The sequence below is a fragment of the Carassius gibelio genome, chromosome A19, assembly GCF_023724105.1.
Source record: "Carassius gibelio isolate Cgi1373 ecotype wild population from Czech Republic chromosome A19, carGib1.2-hapl.c, whole genome shotgun sequence".
NCBI classification, from domain to species: Eukaryota; Metazoa; Chordata; class Actinopteri; order Cypriniformes; family Cyprinidae; genus Carassius; species Carassius gibelio.
This window is the reverse complement of record NC_068389.1, coordinates 28,126,617-28,141,904: the sequence shown is the minus strand read 5'-3', so window position 1 is coordinate 28,141,904 and position 15,288 is coordinate 28,126,617. Positions and strand designations below refer to the sequence as shown.

The 15,288-nt window shown below is 34.0% G+C and overlaps 1 protein-coding gene and 1 long non-coding RNA gene across 2 annotated transcripts in view; both read right to left on the bottom strand.

The window, feature by feature from the left end:
• The window catches only part of LOC127935349 (uncharacterized), a 159,897-nt gene that overhangs the window by 22,094 nt on the left and 122,515 nt on the right, over positions 1 to 15,288 (bottom strand). The gene's annotated exons all lie outside the window — the stretch shown is intronic.
• LOC127935370 (uncharacterized) overlaps positions 1 to 15,288 on the bottom strand; it is a 77,062-nt gene that overhangs the window by 1,078 nt on the left and 60,696 nt on the right. Inside the window, exon 2 of the long non-coding RNA XR_008148079.1 lies at positions 546 to 632. This is a non-coding gene — a long non-coding RNA (uncharacterized LOC127935370). The remainder of the gene's footprint in view (positions 1 to 545; positions 633 to 15,288) is intronic.

Sequence of the window (15,288 nt, the reverse complement as noted above, 5' to 3'; positions counted from 1 at the left end):
GCGAACATGTTCCGAAGTGCCGATCTGAATCAACCGAGTCGTGAACATGCTCCGAAGTGCCGATCTGAATCAACCGAGTCGCGAACATGCTCCGAAGTGCCGATCTGAATCAACCGAGTCGCGAACATGCTCCGAAGTGCCGATCTGAATCAACTGATCAAGCGAGTCGCGAACATGCTCCGAAGAACCGATCTGAATCAACGGAGTCGCGAACATGCTCCGAAGTGCCGATCTGAATCAACCGATCAACCGAGTCGCGAACATGCTCCGAAGTGCCGATCTGAATCAACCGATCAACCGAGTCAGGAATATGCTCCGAAATGCCGATCTGAATCAAATATTATTTTGGAATCTACGATACTTTTTTCAGGATTCTTCCATGTATAATTTTTTTAAAGAACAGTGTTTATTCCAAATATAAATCTCTTCTAATAATATTAATCTTTGATTTCACTTCTTATCAATTTAACACATCCTGAATAAAAGATTCTAAAATCTAATAAAGAATACAATTTCTTATAAAAAAAGAAAGGATAAAGATTTACCTAGTCGCGAATATGCTCCGAATTGCCGATCTGAATCAACCGAGGTGGAACAGGCTCCGAAGTGCCGATCTGAATAAACCCATCAACCTAGTCGCAATCATGCTCCGAATTGCCGATCTGAATCAACTGAGTCGCGAACAGGCTCCGAAGTCCCGATCTGAAAACTTTACCAAAGAATGTAAAAAATAACTATATTTCTCTATTAAATCTACAACTCTATGAAAGACTCAGATCACGTATCTAAAAATAAATCGCTATAGTAAAAGAGAAATAATAAGAGGAGTGAAGTTTCCTACCTTTCTGCTGTGTTTGGTCCTCAGCGCTTCTGACGCTCCGCGGCGCGTCTCCGCCCCTCACACGCACCTTTACAGCGCTAAATTAATCATCTTTGCTAATTATTATACATTTACATCATTGTCAGCTTCAGGTACTTCATTTATTATTGATCAATGAACTGTTTGAAACAAAAAAAGGTTGTATTTCAGTAATAATTCAAAATTATCAAAATAAAATATATAAAATAATGGTTTCTATTTTAATAGCCTTTAAAATATAATTTATTTCTGTGATGTGCAGCTGTATTTTTAGCATCATTCCTCCAGTCTTCAGTGTCACATGATCTTTAGAAATCATGAAAATATGATGATTTATTCTTAGAACTATTAATAGTTGTGCTACCAAATATTATTTTGGAATCTGCGATACTTTTTACAGGATTCTTCGATGCATCATTTTTTTAAAGAACAGCGTTTATTTAAAATTATTTAAAATTTACTGACCCCAAACTATTGAACTATAGTGAATATTGTTTGGAAATATTAATATTTTAAATAAATGCCCTTCTTTTTAACTTTTTATTCATCAAAGAATCCTGAAAAAAGTATCACAGATTCCAAAATAATATTTATCAGCAAAACTGTTGATAATTCTAATAATAAATCATTATATTATTCCGATTTCTGAAGATCATGTGACACTGAAGACTGGAGGAATGATGCTGAAAATATAGCTGCACATCACATGAATAAATTACACTTTCATGTATATCAAAATAGAAAAAAATTAATAATATTTCACAATATTACATGTTTTCCAGTATTTTTGATCAAATAAATGCTGTCTTGATGAGTAAAATAAATTCCCGTAAAAAACATTAAAAATCATTCTGATCCCAAACGCTGACTGGTAGTGTGTGTGTGTGTGTGTGTGTATGAGCCCACTAACATACTAGGCAAGGCAAGTTTATTTATATAGCACATTTCATGCACAATGGTAATTCAGAGTGTTTTACATAAAAGAAAGTAAAATAATCATAAAGAAAAATTATAACAAAAATAAAACAAGCAATTTTAAAACTTTTAAAATGATTAAAAAATCAACAGAGTAGCGAACATGCTCCGAAGTGCCGATCTGAATCAACCGAGTCGCGAACATGCTCCGAAGTGCCGATCTGAATCAACTGATCAACCGAGTAGCGAACATGCTCCGAAGAACCGATCTGAATCAAGGGAGTCGCGAACATGCTCCGAAGTGCCGATCTGAATCAACCGATCAACCGAGTCGCGAATATGCTCCGAAATGCCGATCTGAATCAAATATTATTTTGGAATCTACGATACTTTTTTCAGGATTCTTCCATGTATAATTTTTTTAAAGAACAGTGTTTATTCCAAATATAAATCTCTTCTAATAATAGTAATCTTTGATTTCACTTCTTATCAATTTAACACATCCTGAATAAAAGATTCTAAAATCTAATAAAGAATACAATTTCTTATAAAAAAAGAAAGGATAAAGATTTACCTAGTCGCGAATATGCTCCGAATTGCCGATCTGAATCAACTGAGTCGCGAACAGGCTCCGAAGTCCCGATCTGAAAACTTTACCAAAGAATGTAAAAAATAACTCTATTTCTCTATTAAATCTACAACTCTATGAAAGACTCAGATCACGTATCTAAAAAAAAATCGCTATAGTAAAAGAGAAATAATAAGAGGAGTGAAGTTTCCTACCTTTCTGCTGTGTTTGGTCCTCACGCGCGTCTCCGCCCCTCACACTGCGCCTTTACAGCGCTAAATTAATCATCTTTGCTAATTATTATACATTTACATCATTGTCAGCTTCAGGTACTTAATTAATTATTGTTCAATGAACTGTTTGAAACAAAAAAGGTTGTATTTCAGTAATAATTCAAAATTATCAAAATAAAATATATAAAATAATGGTTTCTATTTTAATAGCCTTTAAAATATAATTTATTTCTGTGATGTGCAGCTGTATTTTCAGCATCATTCCTCCAGTCTTCAGTGTCACATGATCTTTAGAAATCATGAAAATATGCTGATTTATTCTTAAAACTATTAATAGCTGTACTACCAAATATTATTTTGGAATCTGCTATACTTTTTTCAGGATTCTTCGGTCTATTTTTTTTTTTTAAAACAGCGTTTATTCCAAATATAAATCTCTTCTAACAATATTAATCTTTGATTTAACTTCTTATCAATTTAACACATCCTGAATAAAAGATTTTAAAATCTAATAAAGAATACAATTTCTTATAAAAAAAGAAAGGATAAAAATTTACAGAGTTGCGAACAGGCTCCGAAGTGCTGATCTGAATCAACCGAGTCGCGAACAGGCTCCGAAGTCCCGATCTGAAAACTTTACCAAAGAATGTAAAAAATAACTCTATTTCTCTATTAAATCTACAACTCTATGAAAGACTCAGATCACGTATCTAAAAATAAATCGCTATAATAAAAGAGAAATAATAAGAGGAGTTAAGTTTCATACCGTTCTGCTGTTTTTGGTCCTCAGCGCGTCTGACGCTCCGCGGCGCGTCTCCGCCCCTCACACGCACCTTTACAGCGCTAAATTAATCATCTTTGCTAATAATTATACATTTACATCATTGTCAGCTTCAGGTACTTCATTTATTATTGATCAATGAACTGTTTGAAACAAAAAAAGGTTGTATTTCAGTAATAATTAAAAATTATCAAAATAAAATATATAAAATAATGGTTTCTATTTTAATAGCCTTTAAAATATAATTTATTTCTGTGATGTGCAGCTGTTTTTTCAGCATCATTCCTCCAGTCTTCAGTGTCACATGATCTTTAGAAATCATGAAAATATGATGATTTATTCTTAGAACTATTAATAGTTGTACTACCAAATATTATTTTGGAATCTGCGTTACTTTTGTCAGGATTCTTCGATGTATAATTTTTTTTTAAGAACAGCGTTTATTTAAAATTATAAAAAAATTACTGACCCAAACTATTGAACTATAGTGAATATTGTTAGGAAATATATTTTAAATAAATGCCCTTCTTTTTAACTGTTTATTCATCAAATAATCCTGAAAAAAGTATCACATATTCCCAAATAATATTTATCAGCAAAACTGTTGATAATTCTAATAATAAATCATTATGTTATTCCGATTTCTGAAGATCATGTGACACTGAAGACTGGAGGAATGATGCTGAAAATATAGCTGCACACCACATGAATAAATTACACTTTCATGTATATTAAAATAGAAAAATGTTAATAATATTACACAATATTACATGTTTTCCAGTATTTTTGATCAAATAAATGCTGTCTTGTTGAGTAAAATAAATTCCTGTAAAAAACATTAAAAATCATTCTGATCCCAAACTCTGACCGGTAGTGTGTGTGTGTGTATAAGCTCACTAACACACTAGTGAAAGTGTGAAAGTGAAGTGACATTCAGCCAAGTATGGTGACCCATACTCAGAATTTGTGCTCTGCATTTAACCCATCCGAAATGCACACACACAGAGCAGTGAACACACACACACACTGTGAGCACACACCCAGAGCAGTGGGCAGCCATTTATGCTGCGGCGCCCGGGGAGCAGTTGGGGGTTAGATGCCTTGCTCAAGGGCACCTAAGTCGAGGTATTGAAGGTGGAGAGAGAGCTGTTCATGCACTCCCCCCACCGACAATTCCATCCGGCCCGAGACTAGAACCCACAACCCTTCGATTGGGAGTCCAACCCTCTAACCATTAGGCCACGACTTCCCCAAAGGCAAGGCAAGTTTATTTATATAGCACATTTCATGCACAATGGCAATTCAAAGTGCTTTACATAAAAGAAAGTAAAATAATCATAAAGAAAAATTATTACAAAAATAAAACAAGCAATTTTAAAACTTTTAAAATGATTTAAAAAATCAACAGAGTAGCGAACATGCTCCGAAGTGCCAATCTGAATCAACCGAGTCGCGAACATGCTCCGAAGTGCCGATCTGAATAAAATATTATTTTGGAATCTGCGATACTTTTTTCAGGATTCTTCGATGTATAACTTTTTAAAGAACAGCGTTTATTCCAAATATAAATCTCTTCTAATAATATAAATCTTTGATTTCACTTCTTATCAATTTAACACATCCTGAATAAAAGATTCTAAAATCTAATAAAGAATACAATTTCTTATAAAAAAAAGAAAGGATAAAGATTTACCGAGTCGCGAACATGCTCCGAAGTGCCGATCTGAATCAACTGAGTCGCGAACAGGCTCCGAAGTGCCGATCTAAATCAACCGAGTCGCGAACAGGCTCCGAGGTCCCGAGCTGAAAACTTTACCAAAGAATATAAAAAAATAACTATTTCTCTATTAAATCTACAACTATATGAAAGACTCAGATCACGTATCTAAAAATAAATCGCTATAGTAAAAGAGAAATAATGAGAGGAGTGAAGTTTCCTACCGTTCTGCTGTGTTTGGTCCTCACGCGCGTCTCCGCCCCTCACACTGCGCCTTTACAGCGCTAAATTAATCATCTTTGCTAATTATTATACATTTACATCATTGTCAGCTTCAGGTACTTCATTTATTATTGTTCAATGAACTGTTTGAAACAAAAAAAAGGTTGTATTTCAGTAATAATTCAAAATTATCAAAATAAAATATATAAAATAATGGTTTCTATTTTAATATCCTTCAAAATATAATTTATTTCTGTGATGTGCAGATGTATTTTCAGCATCATTCCTCCAGTCTTCAGTGTCACATGATCTTTAGAAATCATGAAAATATGATGATTTATTCTTAGAACTATTAATAGTTGTGCTACCAAATATTATTTTGGAATCTGCGATACTTTTTTCAGGATTCTTCGATGTATAATTTTTTTTAAAGAACAGCATTTATTCCAAATATAAATCTCTTCTAACAATATTAATCTTTTATATCACTTCTTATCAATTACATCCTGAATAAAATATTCTAAAATCTAACAAAGGATACAATTTCTTATAAAAAAAAGAAAGGATAAAAAATTACTTGACCCTAAACTATTGAACTGTAGTGAATATTGTTAGAAAATATTTCGAACATGCTCCGAAGTGCCGATCTGAATCAACCGAGTCGCGAACAGGCTCCGAAGTGCCGATCTAAATCAACCGAGTCACGAACAGGCTCCGAAGTGCCGATCTGAATCAACCGAGTCGCGAACATGCTCCGAAGTGCCGATCTGAATCAACCGAGTCGCGAACAGGCTCCGAAGTGCCGATCTGAATCAACCAAGTCGCGAACATGCTCCGAAGTGCCGATCTGAATCAACCGAGTCTCGAACAGGCTCCGAAGTGCCGATCTGAATCAACCAAGTCGCGAACAGGCTCCAAAGTGCCGATCTGAATCAAACAAGTTGCGAAAAGGCTCCGATGTCCCGATCTGAAAACGTCGACCAAAGAATGTAAAAAATAACTATATTTATCTAATAACTCTACAACTCCATGAAAGACTTAGATCACGTATCTAAAAATAAATCGCTATAGTAAAAGAGAAATAATAAGAGGAGTGAAGTTTCCACCGCTCTGCTTTTTTTGGTCCTCAAGCGCGTCTGACGCTCCGCGGCGCGTCTCTGCCCCTCACACGCGCGTTTACAGCTCTAAATTAATCATATTTGCTAATTATTATACATTTTCTTCATTGTCAGCTTCAGGTACTTTATTTATTATTGTTCAATTAACTGTTTGAAACAAAAAAAGGTTGTATTTCAGTAATAATTCAAAATTATGAAAATAAAACATATAAAAGAATGGTTTCTATTTTAATATCATTTAAAATATAATTTATTTCTGTGATGTGCAGCTGTATTTTCAGCATCATTCCTCCAGTCTTCAGTGTCACATGATCTTTTGAAATCATGGAAAATATGATGATTTATTCTTAGAACTATTAATAGTTGTGCTACCAAATATTATTTTGGAATCTGCAATACTTTTTTCAGGATTCCTCGATGTATAATTTTTTTTAAAGAACAGCGTTTATTCCAAATATAAATCTCTTCTAACAATATTAGTCTTTTATATCACTTCTTATGAATTACATCCTGAATAAAATATTCTAAAATCTAATAAAGGATACAATTTCTTATAAAAAAAGAAAGGATAAAAATGTACTGACCCCAAACTATTGAACTGTAGTGAATATTGTTAGAAAATATTTATAATTTTAAATAAATGCTCTTCTTTTTAACTTTTTATTCATCAAAGAATCCTGAAAAAAGTATAACAGATTCCAAAGTAATATTTATCAGCAAAACTGTTGATAATTCTAATAATAAATCATCATATTATTCTGATTTCTGATGATCATGTGACACTGAAGACTGGAGGAATGATGCTGAAAATACAGCTGCACATCACATGAATAAATTACACTTTCATGTATATTAAAATAGAAAAATGTTAATAATATTTCACAATATTACATGTTTTCCAGTATTTTTGATCAAATAAATGCTGTCTTGATGAGTAAATTAAATTCCTGTAAAAAAACATTAAAAATCATTCTAATCCCAAACTCTGACCGGTAGTGTGTGTATGTGTGTGTGTGTGTGTGTGTGTGTGTGTGTTTGTGTGTGTATAAGCCCAATAACACACTAGGCAAGGCAAGTTTATTTATAGCACATTTCATACACAATGGTAATTCAAAGTGCTTTACATAAAAGAAAGTAAAATAATCATAAAGAAAAATGATAACAAAAATAAAACAAGCAATTTTAAAACTTTTAAAATGATTAAAAAATTTACTTAAAATGAATTTAAAAACGGTTACTAAATTATTTTACATAAAAAACAGTGAAAATATAGTGCAATCAGTTCAGACATTGCACAGTGCTCATTCAATAAATTCACAGCTAAACAGATGAGTTTTAAGTCTAGATTTAAATGTGAGTAGTGTTTTAGCACATCTGATCTCTTCTGGAAGCTGATTCCAACTGCGAGCGGCATAGAAACTAAAAGCAGATTTCCCTTGTTTTGTGTGAACCCTTGGTATTTCTAACTGACTCGATCCTAATGATCTGAGTGCGCTGTTACGTATCTAAAAATAAATCGCTATAGTAAAAGAGAAATAATGAGAGGAGTGAAGTTTCCTACTTTTTTCAGGATTCTTCGATGTATATATTTTTTTTAAAGAACAGCGTTTATTCCAAATATAAATCTCTTTTAACGATATTAATCTTTGTTATCATTTCTTATCAATTTAACACATCCTGAATAAAAGATTCTAAAATCTAATAAAGAATAAAATTTCTTATATAAAAAAAAGAAAGGATAAAAATTTACCAAGTCGCGAACATGCTCCGAAGTGCCGATCTGAATCAACCGAGTCGCGAACATGCTCCGAAGTGCCGATCTGAATCAACCTAGTCGCGAACATGCTCCGAAGTGCCGATCTGAATCAACCGAGTCGCGAACATGCTCCGAAGTCCTGATCTGAATCAACCTAGTCGCGAACATGCTCCGAAGTGCCGATCTGAATCAACCTAGTCGCGAACATGCTCCGAAGTGCCGATCTGAATCAACCGAGCCGCGAACATGCTCCGAAGTCCTGATCTGAATCAACCGAGTCGCGAACAGGCTCCGAAGTGCCGATCTGAATCAACCGAGCCGCGAACATGCTCCGAAGTCCTGATCTGAATCAACCGAGTTGCGAACAGGCTCCGATGTCCCGATCTGAAAACTTCGACCAAAGAATGTAAAAAATAACTCTATTTATCTAATAACTCTACAACTCTATGAAAGACTCAGATCACGTATCTAAAAATAAATCGCTATAGTAAAAGAGAAATAATAAGAGGAGTGAAGTTTCCACCGTTCTGCTGTTTTTGGTCCTCAAGCGCGTCTGACGCTCCGCGGCGCGTCTCTGCCCCTCACACGCGCGTTTACAGCTCTAAATTACTCATATTTGCTAATTATTATACATTTTCTTCATTGTCAACTTCAGGTACTTTATTTATTATTGTTCAATTAACTGTTTGAAACAAAAAAAGGTTGTATTTCAGTAATAATTCAAAATTATGAAAATAAAACATATAAAAGAAAGGTTTCTATTTTAATATCATTTAAAATATAATTTATTTCTGTGATGTGCAGCTGTATTTTCAGCATCATTCCTCCAGTCTTCAGTGTCACATGATCTTTTGAAATCATGGAAAATATGATGATTTATTCTTAGAACTATTAATAGTTGTGCTACCAAATATTATTTTGGAATCTGCGATACTTTTTTCAGGATTCTTCGATGTATAATTTTTTTTTAAAGAACAGCGTTTATTCCAAATATAAATCTCTTCTAACAATATTCATCTTTTATATCACTTCTTATCAATTACATCCTGAATAAAATATTCTAAAATCTAATAAAGGATACAATTTCTTATAAAAAAAAGAAAGGATAAAAATGTACTGACCCCAAACTATTGAACTGTAGTGAATATTGTTAGAAAATATTTATATTTTAAATAAATGCTCTTCTTTTTAACTTTTTATTCATCAAAGAATCCTGAAAAAAGTATAACAGATTCCAAAGTAATATTTATCAGCAAAACTGTTGATAATTCTAATAATAAATCATCATATTATTCTGATTTCTGATGATCATGCGACACTGAAGACTGGAGGAATGATGCTGAAAATACAGCTGCACATCACATGAATAAATTACACTTTCATGTATATTAAAATAGAAAAATGTTAATAATATTTCACAATATTACATGTTTTCCAGTATTTTTGATCAAATAAATGCTGTCTTGATGAGTAAAATAAATTCCTGTAAAAAAACATTAAAAATCATTCTGATCCCAAACTCTGACCGGTAGTGTGTGTATGTGTGTGTGTGGTTTGTGTGTGTATAAGCCCAATAACACACTAGGCAAGGCAAGGCAAGTTTATTTATATAGCAAATTTCATATACAATGGTAATTCAAAGTGCTTTACATAAAAGAAAGTAAAATAATCAAAGAAAAATTATAACAAAAATAAAACAAGCAATTTTAAAACTTTTAAAATGATTAAAAAATTTACTTAATTAAAAAGAATTTTAAAACGGTTACTAAATTATTTTACATTAAAAAACAGTGAAAATATAGTGCAATCAGTTCAGACATTGCACAGTGCTCATTCAATAAATGCAAAGCTAAACATATGAGTTTTAAGTCTAGATTTAAATGTGACTAGTGTTTTAGCACATCTGATCTCTTCTGGAAGCTGATTCCAACTGCGAGCGGCATAGAAACTAAAAGCAGATTTCCCTTGTTTTGTGTGAACCCTTTGATTCAGATCGGGACTCTGAAGAGAGTTTCGCGAATTATTTGAGATCTGGGCTTCGGGGCTAGTTTGTAACCTCCACAAACTCGCTCTACCCAGGGTTTACAGGTTCTCTACTGGACTAAATACTTTCAGTGGGACAAAATACAAGGAAACACTCAAATACCCAAACCCATTAACTAATGGTCTTATTTTACAATCAGAATATTAAAACCCAGGGTGCAGCAGGTTAATGCAGTCATGATAGTTTCAGTTTAATTAAGAGGCAATGAATGCTTTCAACAATGTTAACTTCAAGAATAATGAAGTAACAACCAACACAAGGTATCAGTAGTCGGTCAATACATTCATGTGATCACCTCTCATACATAAGTCCATTACACTGCAAAACCTAAGTCATAAATAGCACACCAATAAATGCATACCAAATATTAAGCACCACAAACCATCAATAATACTCGTGCTAAATATCTAGCCGTCCTCAACTGTATAGGAGGCATATGGAAGCTGCCTACCCCCTTACACACGCACTCACTCTACACACAAATAGCGCCGGGGGACCATTACATCAGGGCCTCCCCGGCAAACACAGCAGGGACCGACATTAACACCCAATACAATATTAAAAGGAAAATGTACTGCTGGCTTTCTTACCCGCTATCGGTGGGTTCCGCCGCGTTCAGTGAACTCAATGGAGGCCGCCAAACATAAACGGGAAAAAACCCCAGCAAAATATCTCCCCCGATCGATTCACACGGGTCGCATAAACAATCTTAAACCCATGGCAAGGCAGCTTTGGCAAGGAACTCAGCAGCAACACCCCGAAAACCCTCCTGCAACAACCAATAGGCTACACATTTAGAATGCCTCCCTCTAATTACTAATGCCACACAGGTGTTCCTTTTCCCCAGCGCGTCATGAGGAAACACGGAGGATGCTCTCAGTATTAACACTCCCCTTATTTAAGGATGAGCAGCTTACAAGTTCGCAAAACATTTGATTCAGATCGGGACTCCGAAGCGCGTTTCGCGAATCATTTGATCGGGGCTTCGGAGTTCAAAAACATTTGATTCAGATCGGGACTCCGAAGCGCGTTTCGTGAATCATTTGATTCAGATCGGGACTCCGAAGCGCATTTCGCGAATCATTTGAGATCAGGGGCCCGTTCTTCCTACGTTGCTAACTCCGTTAGCTGGATTTGATTGTTGATGATTTGATCTTGGATTGTTTGGTTTTCCGAAGCTCATCCTGGAGCTGCTGTCATAGCAACAGGTCCATAAGCTTAAACCTGCTCGGGAGCAGCTTATTTCATGTAAACAGGATTAGATCGCTTCTGTTCAACAAGAACTGATACTCAAAATATGTCTGCTACCACCGCTACTTTATTACAAGAGTATCGTACTGATCCAGGGACAATAATTTAAAATAATAATCATTAAAAATGTATTAAAAAATAATATAAAAATGCTGTGTAGTCCATAACAGCCTACTAGACAGCCAGTTTTACTCACTGAAATATTTATTTGTCATAAAATTATTACTTCATAATTGTATTAGAGTCTTACACACATGCTATACAGATAATAGAGTTGTGCATTATTTTGAGTGATGACTGCTATTATAAGAGTGGCTTGATGGAGATGCACAGGAGATGCAGATAACATGATATTGACCCTTAAGAAACTTTCATTAATGCTGTCACGTAACAAATCTGTCCAAATATAAAATGAAATGAATAGATAATTTCTACATTGAAATAAAAATGTAAAGACTGCACAACTATTATAAATTGCGAATCTAAATAATTGGGAATCATGAAAAAAATTCTAATAAAATAAAAACATGTATCTATTATATGTTTCATGTATCTAATATAACATTTATGTAGTTTTGTTTACTTGGCTGTTTCCTTATAAAAATCCAGAAATTAGTCAGGTTTTTCGTCAGGGTCTTTATAAACTGTTACAGCACTTACTCAGAGTGACACATAGCATAGCTTTTATGGTTTATGGTTGCAGTTTGAGGTTTAGGAATTAGATTTATTAATTTTTTTTTTAGTCTTTATGTTTATGTCAGTTTTAATCATTTTAATATTTCAACTTTTTTGTAAAAAGTTACTCTAATTTTAGTACTGTTTTCATTTAATTTATAGTTGTCACGGCGCGGTAGAGACAGCGCCGTGGAAAGAGCAAATTCTGGGTCCAAATGCAGGGAAGAGACACTTCATTATAAAAAGAACAAAAAGGCCAACAAGGCAAAACAAAACTGGCATAAACACGATCACTGGGAAAACCACACACAACTCCAGGAACAATATATAAATCAACATTAACAAGTACAATTAATCCAGGCAGGCCGAGTGGTGGGAGAGAGGAGAATATATGTAGGTGAACAAATGGGAATCAGCTGTGTGTGTCTAAGTGAGTGAGCGGAGGCAAAACAGGTGTACCGAGTGAACCAGGTGTGTAAATGAATGTGTGAGTGGGTGAAGGTGATGAGTCCGGGAGAATGGAAGTGGTGCCCTCTGTTGGTGAGATGGAGGACCACCGAGTCCGGACTCATGACAATAGTGGTTTTTACTTTACAAATCACTGCAAAGCAACTTTACAGAAAATTAAGTTTCTACAATATTTAGTAGTAACTTACACGATTTATCTATATCATTTTACTTTAGCTTTATTTCAATTACAGAAAACTGTTTTTAGTAGTTTCAGTCTTAGTTAACAACAATGACACATAGTTGGTTGCTTTGAGTTAGGAATAAAAGTTTAACTGCGTGTGCTTATTTTACATATATATATTTTTTTAATAAAATGTAAAAATTATATATTTTTTGTACAAGTTTCTGTCTTCTGCTGAAAACTAAAAAGATTATACTTTAAACACCAAACGGTTGATGGTACCCATTCACTTCCATAGTATTTCTTCCTGTAGCATAGAAGTCAATGGGTGCCGTCAACTGTTCGCTCTCAAAAAAAAAACATCTTCTTTAGTGTTCAGCTGAAAAAAAAAACACTTGTTCAGGCTGAGGAAGTGTAAACGATCGCAGGATTTGATTGTTTGATTCCTCTCACACAGACAATACAGTTATATGAGTGTTAATCTAAACTGTGTTTGAATATGAAGCACTTTGTATGTGAAGACATTTGTGAATCAACCAATCAGCTGTCACTCGATTTCAGAGCCGTTAACTAGAATAAGATCACAGCTACTTTTATTTTCAGTATAAATATGGAGTTGAACACAAGGCTTGATGAAATAATACTGTGATAAAGATAATGCATATTTATAATCATCTAGGCTCCTGCAGACGCATGTTTTAGAAAGATTGTCCAGGGTTTATTTTTTACTCTTTTCTTTTACCTGCCACCGTTCGACTCGGACACAAACACGAGAGATTTTAATTAGATGAAGGTCATGGTGTTTTTCTTCACCGCAGAGAATGATGCTCTTCCTCTTGTTTTCCAGCTCAAACATCTGAACATCCTTAAATCGAGAAGCATTTACTGAAATATAAATGAGTTCATGTTTAAAACAAGAACAAATATCTGTCAGCGGCTCAGAAAAACAATAGTTTTCACCTTTGGCAAATTTTGCAAATGTGGTAAGAAAAATATATTCTCTTAATAGTTAATTATATTCCTTGCCCCTTTGGCTGATATCTTTGCTTGTGTTAAGAGAATGAATGATATTCTGCAGTATCTGGTTCACTCCACTCTCGGATGGTTCTGTCGTCTTTGCTGATCTCCATCCGAACACAGCGTTGACCTTCTTCACCAGCTCCTGACCGCCGTCTCTGATCCTGCGAGCGATCTCAGAGAACATCAGTCAGACTGTCCCAGATACACCGGCTCCACGAAACGCACCTGAAGCACAGATCAGGGTTATTAACAGAAATTCATTAATTAGACGATGTGCAATCAATTTGGACTGAGAATTCACATCACTATTATTGTGATAAATGTGAAAAGCATTGAATAGACATTAAAGAATGCATCTTTACAAATACATTTTTATATTAACCTTTGCATAAATAATAAAAATTATAAATAATATTGAAATGATACTTTAAATATGAAACTGCGCCAGTAGGTGGCAGCGAGTGAGTCATTAAAGGTGTAGGATGGGAGACTCGAACCCTGAGGATCAGGTCAAGATACAGCTTCAAACTCAAGTCTGTAATTCTGTGTCTCCAGACTGATCTGTTATTGGTCGGTCAAACGGATAGTCCCGCCCACAAACTCACCCCATTGGTTGACTCTGCATATTAATCTTTAACATTGTAACAGCCTTAAAAGGACACACTTCCTGTTAAAGAGTGTTTACATAATATAATATAATATAATATAATATAATATAATATAATATAATATAATATAATATAATATAATATAATATAATATAATATAATATATGATTCACATGAACAAACAGGATTCACAGATGAACAGAAAGTTCAGAAGAACAGCATTTATTTGAAATAGAAATCTATTGTAACATTAGAAATGTGTCTCTAGAGCACAAAACCAGTCATAAGGGACAAGATTTTTGAAATTGAGATTTATGCATCATCTTAAATCTGAATAAATACTCTGCCCAGTGATGTCTGGTTTGTTAGGAGGACAATATTTGAAAATCTGGAATCTGACTATATATATATATATATATATACACACACACACACACACACACACACACACATATATGTATGTATGTTTCTCGAAATTGGATAATTCAGATTGCTTTCATTTATTTATTTCAAAATGTTTTGTGTTATGTTGTCCATTGTTGATAGTTTTCATGCTTAAGCTGTGTAGTAACTAGCACAATACTGTTAGCATTACAATTTCTGATGCTAAATATTGGAGAAACTCCACAATCAGTTCACAGTTGTTGAATCCAGTTGAATGTGTGGTGAAACGTCTTGAGCAAAAGAAAAGCTGAGTAAAGTAACTACTAGTATATGATAACATCGATTAAAGAGAATAAACAGAAACACAGCATGTATTTTTCACATGTATTGATTCTTTAAATGAGCAGGATATTAAAAACTACATTAGGAAATCATTAGGGTTTTTTAATACAGTAAATCTAGGGAAGGGTGCAACACTTGAACTGGAATAAGACTCTTGAAAGTAT